Source organism: Oncorhynchus keta, unplaced genomic scaffold (genome assembly GCF_023373465.1).
Source record: "Oncorhynchus keta strain PuntledgeMale-10-30-2019 unplaced genomic scaffold, Oket_V2 Un_contig_1348_pilon_pilon, whole genome shotgun sequence".
Classification (NCBI taxonomy): Eukaryota; Metazoa; Chordata; class Actinopteri; order Salmoniformes; family Salmonidae; genus Oncorhynchus; species Oncorhynchus keta.
Window position 1 is genome coordinate 9,142 of NW_026278246.1, and position 8,525 is coordinate 17,666.

Here is an 8,525-nt window from a genome sequence, read left to right on the forward strand (position 1 = left end):
GAGGAGAGGACGGCTCATAATAATGTCTGGAATGCGGTCAATGCAGAGGTATCAACCACATGGAAACCATATCACTGATGTGTTAGTTAGGCGTGATGTAGTCGATGCAGAGGTATCAACCACATGGAAACCATATCACTGATGTGTTAGTTAGGCTTGATGTAGTCAATGCAGAGGTATCAACCACATGGAAACCATATCACTGATGTGTTAGTTAGGCTTGATGTAGTCAATGCAGAGGTATCAACCACATGGAAACCATATCACTGATGTGTTAGTTAGGCTTGATGTAGTCGATGCAGAGGTATCAACCACATGGAAACCATATCACTGATGTGTTAGTTAGGCTTGATGTAGTCGATGCAGAGGTATCAACCACATGGAAACCATATCACTGATGTGTTAGTTAGGCTTGATGTAGTCGATGCAGAGGTATCAACCACATGGAAACCATATCACTGATGTGTTAGTTAGGCTTGATGTAGTCGATGCAGAGGTATCAACCACATGGAAACCATATCACTGATGTGTTAGTTAGGCGATGTAGTCGATGCAGAGGTATCAACCACATGGAAACCATATCACTGATGTGTTAGTTAGGCTTGATGTAGTCAATGCAGAGGTATCAACCACATGGAAACCATATCACTGATGTGTTAGTTAGGCGTGATGTAGTCGTGCAGAGGTATCAACCACATGGAAACCATATCACTGATGTGTTAGTTAGGCTTGATGTAGTCGATGCAGAGGTATCAACCACATGGAAACCATATCACTGATGTGTTAGTTAGGCTTGATGTAGTCGATGCAGAGGTATCAACCACATGGAAACCATATCACTGATGTGTTAGTTAGGCTTGATGTAGTCGATGCAGAGGTATCAACCACATGGAAACCATATCACTGATGTGTTAGTTAGGCTTGATGTAGTCGATGCAGAGGTATCAACCACATGAAACCATATCACTGATGTGTTAGTTAGGCTTGATGTAGTCGATGCAGAGGTATCAACCACATGGAAACCATATCACTGATGTGTTAGTTAGGCTTGATGTAGTCGATGCAGAGGTATCAACCACATGGAAACCATATCACTGATGTGTTAGTTAGGCTTGATGTAGTCAATGCAGAGGTATCAACCACATGGAAACCATATCACTGATGTGTTAGTTAGGCTTAATGTAGTCAATGCAGAGGTATCAACCACATGGAAACCATATCACTGATGTGTTAGTTGCCATTCCATTGAATCCATTCCAGACATTTTTATGAGCCGTCCTCCCCTCAGCAGCCTCCACTGAAGTAATAAACTTTTGACTACATTAAAACACATAGGTGAATTTATCCCAGACTTTATCCCAGACTCTGGAAGAGCCTGCCAGAGAACCTGAGTGGCCTAGACTCTGGAAGAGCCAGCCCGAGAACCTGCGGGGCCCAGACTCTGGAAGAGCCTGCCCGAGAACCTGAGGGGCCCAGACTCTGGAAGAGCCTGCCCGAGAACCTGCGGGGCCCATACTCTGGAAGAGCCTGCCCGAGAACCTGCGGGGCCCAGACTCTGGAAGAGCCTGCCCGAGAACCTGAGTGGCCCAGACCCTGGAAGAGCCTTCCAGAGAACATGAGTGGCCCAGACTCTGGAAGAGCCTGCCAGAGAACCTGTGGGGCCCAGCCTCTGGAAGAGGCTGCCAGAGAACCTGCGGGGCCCAGCCTCTGGAAGAGGTGCCAGAGAACCTGAGTGGACCAGACCCTGGAAGAGGCTGCCAGAGAACCTGAGTGGACCAGACCCTGGAAGAGGCTGCCAGAGAACCTGAGTGGACCAGACCCTGGAAGAGGCTGCCAGAGAACCTGAGTGGACCAGACCCTGGAAGAGGCTGCCAGAGAACCTGAGTGGACCAGACCCTGGAAGAGGCTGCCAGAGAACCTGAGTGGACCAGACCCTGGAAGAGGCTGCCAGAGAACCTGAGTGGACCAGACCCTGGAAGAGGCTGCCAGAGAACCTGAGTGGACCAGACCCTGGAAGAGGCTGCCAGAGAACCTGAGTGGACCAGACCCTGGAAGAGGCTGCCAGAGAACCTGAGTGGACCAGACCCTGGAAGAGGCTGCCAGAGAACCTGAGTGGACCAGACCCTGGAAGAGGCTGCCAGAGAACCTGAGTGGACCAGACCCTGGAAGAGGCTGCCAGAGAACCTGAGGGGCTGAAACTTTTCTTTTCTTCAGGGTGCTGTTTAGGTTGTTCAGTTATTTTGTTATTCCTCTGTTTTTTTTTCCTCGTACATTTGTTGTGTAGTAAATATCTTTTCTTTAAATGTCTCCCTGTGAAGCACATTGTGCTGCATTCCATGTCTGAAATGTGCTCTATAAATAACGCTTGATTTGGTTTGATGTAGAACTGTTGCCTTGACAGGAAGCTCCTCCACACAGGTCAGCTGTGAATATCTTTATCACCACAACACATGTCAGGATATGTGGATAGAAATGTATACATTTAACATCAACGTCGTCTAGTCATACCAGACGGTCGGTCTACTGATCCATCATCTAGTCATACCAGACGGTCGGTCTACTGATCCATCATCTAGTCATACCAGGACGGTCGGTCTACTGATCCATCATCTAGTCATACCAGACGGTCGGTCTACTGATCCATCATCTAGTCATACCAGACGGTCGGTCTACTGATCCATCATCTAGTCATACCAGACGGTCGGTCTACTGATCCATCATCTAGTCATACCAGACGGTCGGTCTACGGATCCATCATCTAGTCATACCAGACGGTCGGTCTACTGATCCATCATCTAGTCATACCAGACGGTCGGTCTACGGATCCATCATCTAGTCATACCAGACGGTCGGTCTACGGATCCATCATCTAGTCATACCAGACGGTCGGTCTACTGATCCATCATCTAGTCATACCAGACGGTCGGTCTACTGATCCATCATCTAGTCATACCAGACGGTCGGTCTACGGATCCATCATCTAGTCATACCAGACGGTCGGTCTACGGATCCATCATCTAGTCATACCAGGCGTCGGTCTACTGATCCATCATCTAGTCATACCAGACGGTCGGTCTACTGATCCATCAACTAGTCATACCAGACAGTCAGTCTACAGATCCATCATCTAGTCATACCAGACGGTCGGTCTACTGATCCATCATCTGGTCATACCAGACAGTCAGTCTACGGATCCATCATCTAGTCATACCAGGCGGTCGGCCTACTGATCCATCATCTAGTCATACCAGATGGTCGGTCTACGGATCCATCATCTAGTCATACCAGACGGTCGGTCTACTGATCCATCATCCACTGCACTTTCATTGAATTAAGTGAATACGGTAGTACCAGTAGATGACCACAGGGTGGCGGTCTATACTTACAGTTCCAGACCCTGATTCTTTGGGCTACATACCATAATATATTGCTGTGATTGTAAGTCATTTTTTAAAATCAACTTCATTGAAACGTTTAAACGATATGCACCTAAGATATACACCTAAGACAACCTAGACAGCGCATCAGACAGCGCATCAGACAGCACATCAGACAGCACATCAGACAGCACATCAGACAGCATCAGACAGCACATCAGACATCAGACAGAGCATCAGACAGCACATCAGACAGAGCATCAGACAGCACATCAGACAGCACATCAGACAGCGCATCAGACAGCACATCAGACATCAGACAGAGCATCAGACAGCACATCAGACAGCACATCAGACAGCGCATCAGACAGCACATCAGACAGCACATCAGACATCAGACAGCACATCCAGACAGCACATCAGACAGCACATCAGACAGCACATCAGACAGCACATCAGACATCAGACAGAGCATCAGACAGCACATCAGACAGCACATCAGACAGCGCATCAGACAGCACATCAGACAGCGCATCAGACAGCACATCAGACAGCGCATCAGACAGCACATCAGACAGCACATCAGACAGCACATCAGACAGCACATCAGACAGCACATCAGACATCAGACAGCACATCAGAGAGCGCATCAGACAGCACATCAGACAGCACATCAGACAGCACATCAGACACCACATCAGACAGCACATCAGACAGCACATCAGACAGCACATCAGACAGCACATCAGACAGCACATCAGACAGCACATCAGACATCAGACAGCACATCAGAGAGCGCATCAGACAGCACATCAGACAGCACATCAGACAGCACATCAGACACCACATCAGACAGCACATCAGACAGCACATCAGACAGCACATCAGACATCAGACAGCGCATCAGACAGCACATCAGACAGCACATCAGACATCAGACAGCACATCAGACAGCACATCAGACAGCACATCAGAGAGCGCATCAGACAGCACATCCAGACAGCACATCAGACAGCACATCAGACAGCACATCAGACATAACCTTAACCTAACCTTAACTCCTACCCTTACTCTAACCTTCATTAACCATAATCCTTACATAACCCTAACCTTAACCATAACCCTTACATGACCCTAACCATAATCCTTACATAACCCTAACCTTAACCATAACCTGACACAACTCTAACCTTAATTAACCATAACCCTTACATGACCTTAACCTTACCTCCTACCCTTACTCTAACCTTAATTAACCATAACCATAACCCTGACACAACTCTAAACTTAACCATAACCCTTACATAACCCTAACCTTAACCATAACCCTTACATAACCCTAACCTAACCATAACCCCCTACATAACCCTAACCCCAACCATAACCCTTACACAACCCTAACCTTAACCATAACCCTTACTCTAACCTTAACCATAACCCTTACATGACCTTAACCATAACCCTTACATGACCCTAACCTTAACCATAACCCTTACATAACCCTAACCATAACCCTTACATAACCCTAACCCTAACCATAACCCTTACACAACCCTAACCTTAACCATAACCCTTACATGACCCTAACCTTAACCATAACCCTTACATAACCCTAACCATAACCCTTACATAACCCTAACCCTAACCATAACCCTTACACAACCCTAACCTTAACCATAACCCTTACTCTAACCCTAACCATAACCCTTACACAACTCTAAACTTAACCATAACCCTTACCCTAACCTTAACCATAACCCTTACATAACCCTAACCATAACCTTAACTCCTAACCTTACTCTAACCATAACCCTTACCTAACATTAACCTTAACCTTAACTCCTAACCTTACTCTAACCATAACCCTTACCTAACATTAACCTTAACTCCCTAACCTTACTCTAACCATAACCCTTACCTAACATTAACCTTAACCTTAACTCCTAACCTCTAACCATAACCCTTACCTAACATTAACCTTAACCTTAACTCCTAACCTTACTCTAACCATAACCCTTACCTAACATTAACCTTAACCTTAACTCCTAACCTTACTCTAACCATAACCCTTACCTAACATTAACCTTAACCTTAACTCTAACCTTACTCTAACCATAACCCTTTACCTAACATTAACCTTAACCTTAACTCCTAACCTTACTCTAACCATAACCCTTACCTAACATTAACCTTAACTCCTAACCTTACTCTAACCATAACCCTTACCTAACATTAACCTTAACCTTAACTCCTAACCTTACTCTAACCATAACCCTTACCTAACATTAACCTTAACCTTAACTCCTAACCTTACTCTAACCATAACCCTTACCTAACATTAACCTTAACCTTAACTCCTAACCTTACTCTAACCATAACCCTTACCTAACATTAACCTTAACCTTAACTCCCTAACCTTACTCTAACCCATAACCCTTACCTAACATTAACCTTAACCTTAACTCCTAACCTTACTCTAACCATAACCCTTACCTAACATTAACCTTAACCTTAACTCCTAACCTTACTCTAACCATAACCCTTACCTAACATTAACCTTAACTCCTAACCTTACTCTAACCATAACCCTTACCTAACATTAACCTTAACCTTTAACTCCTAACCTTACTCTAACCATAACCCTTACCTAACATTAACCTTAACCTTAACTCTAACCTTACTCTAACCATAACCCTTACCTAACATTAACCTTAACCTTAACTCCCTAACCTTACTCTAACCATAACCCTTACCTAACATTAACCTTAACTCCTAACCTTACTCTAACCATAACCCTTACCTAACATTAACCCTTAACCTTAACTCCTAACCTTACTCTAACCATAACCCTTACCTAACATTAACCTTAACCTTACTCTAACCATAACCCTTACCTAACATTAACCTTAACCTTACTCTAACCATAACCCTTACCTAACATTAACCTTAACCTTAACTCCTAACCTTACTCTAACCATAACCCTTACCTAACATTAACCTTAACTCCAGAATGGGAAAATGCTTTCCAAGAAAGAAACCGATAAAGACAGAGTTGTCAATTTCCATTTTGTAATGTTAAAAAGAGAAGAAAAATACAATCCTGTTTTTCTAAATGAGCTATCTAGACCAGTGTCTCCCAACTCCCGTCCTCGATTACCCCCCAACATGTCACGTTCTGACCTTTATTTTCTGTGTTTTGTATTTAGTTAGTATGGTCAGGGCGTGAGTTGGGTGGGCAGTCTATGTTTGTTTTTCTATGTTTTGGTTATTTCTATGTTTACGGCCTAGTATGGTTCTCAATCAGAGGCAGGTGTCATTAGTTGTCTTTGATTGAGAATCATACTTAGGTAACCTGGGTTTCACTGTGTGTTTGTGAGTGATTGTTCCTGTCTCTGTGTGTGCACCAGATAGGACTGTTTGAGTTTTCACATTTTCTTGTTTTTGTTAGTTTGTTCATGTGTACCTTAACGTATTAAAAGTACCATGGACAATTACCACGCCGTAGTTGGTCCTCTGATCCGTTTCGCCTCTCCTCGGGAAGAAGAGGAGGAAATTCATTACACAACAGGACACATTTGTATTGAAGCCCTGGTTAAACAGACCTGATTGAACTAATCATCAAGCCCTCTATGCGTTAAATCAGGGTTCTTTGTCTGGGGCTACAACAAACATGTGTACTGTTGGGAATACTCCAGGACTGGAGTTGGGAAACAATGATCTAGGCTACTCTACTGTAGGCTACACATTTATTCTATTGAGTAGGCCTGTATCTTTATTTAATTAATCAATTTATGAACAATAAAAATCCTTATTATTTTGTCAGAAATGTAAGGTATTTATACATGTTGTAATAAAGTTGACTAAAGTAGAAGCTAATCTTTTGTTTGTAGGTACTTTCAATTGGTAATAAATAATCAGTAATTACATAGAAATACACTGAAGTTTAACTAGCTAAATTCTGTGTAACACCTAGTTTTTAATTTTTAATTATTTCAACTTTATTTAACCAGGTAGGCCAGTTGAGAACAAGTTCTCATTTACAACTGCTAGCTGGCCAAGAAAAAGCAAAGCAGTGCGACACAAACAACAACACAGAGTTACACATGGAATAAACAAACGTGCAGTCAATAACACAATAGAAAATCTATATACTGTGTGCAAATGTGGTAAGATAAGGGAGGTAAGGCAATGAATAGGCCGTAGTGGAGAAGTAATTACAATTTAGCAATTAAACACTGGAGTGACAGATGTGCAGAAGATGAATGTGCAAGTAGAGATACTGGGGTGCGAAAAACAAATAAATAACAAGCAAATAAATAAATAACAATATGGGGATAGAGGTAGTTGGATGGGCTATTTACAGATGGGCTATGTACAGGTGCAGTGATCTGTGAGCTGCTCTGACAGCTGATGCTGGGTGACCAGTGAAATATACCTGCTGGAGTGCGTGCTACGGGTGGGTGTTGCTATGGTGACCAGTGAGCTGAGATAAGGCGGAGCTTTACCTAGCAAAGACTTATAGATGACCTGCAGCCAGTGGGTTTGGCGACGAGTATGAAGCGAGGGCCAGCCAACGAGAGCATACAGGTCGCAGTGGTGTGTGGTATATGGGGCTTTGGTGACAAAGCGGATGGCACTGTGATAGACTGCATCAATTTGCTGAGTAGAGTGTTGGAGACTATTTTATAAATGACATCGCCAAAGTCAAGGATCGGTAGGATAGTCAGTTTTACGAGGGTATGTTTGGCAGCATGAGTGAATGATGCTTTATTGGACAATAGGACACCGATTCTAGATTTAATTTTGGATTGGAGATGCTTAATGTGAGTCTGGAAAGAGAGTTTACAGTCTAACTAGACACCTAGGTATTTGTAGTTGTCCACGGTGAGGAGACAGATTCTCGCCACGCCACCTGGTAGGAGCGACCTGTCAGGTAGGACGCAATCCAAGCGTTGGCCGCGCCGAGAGATGCCCAACTCGGAGAGGGGTGGAGAGGAGGATCTGATGGTTCACGAGTATCGAAGGCAGCCGATAGGTCTAGAAGGATGAGAGCAGAGGAGAGAGAGTTAGCTTTAGCAGTGCGGAGCGCCTCCGTGATACAGAGAGAGAGCAGTCTCAGTTGAATGACTAGTCTTGAAACCTGACTGA

At 44.1% G+C, this 8,525-nt stretch overlaps 1 long non-coding RNA gene across 1 annotated transcript; it reads left to right on the plus strand.

Moving 5' to 3' along the window:
- The first annotated feature begins 288 nt into the window (after positions 1–288).
- Positions 289–1,112, plus strand: LOC127918168 (uncharacterized). Its single transcript, XR_008099241.1, has 3 exons — positions 289–496; positions 686–941; positions 1,005–1,112. It is a non-coding gene; the product is annotated as an uncharacterized LOC127918168 (long non-coding RNA).
- Positions 1,113–8,525: the final 7,413 nt, after the last annotated feature.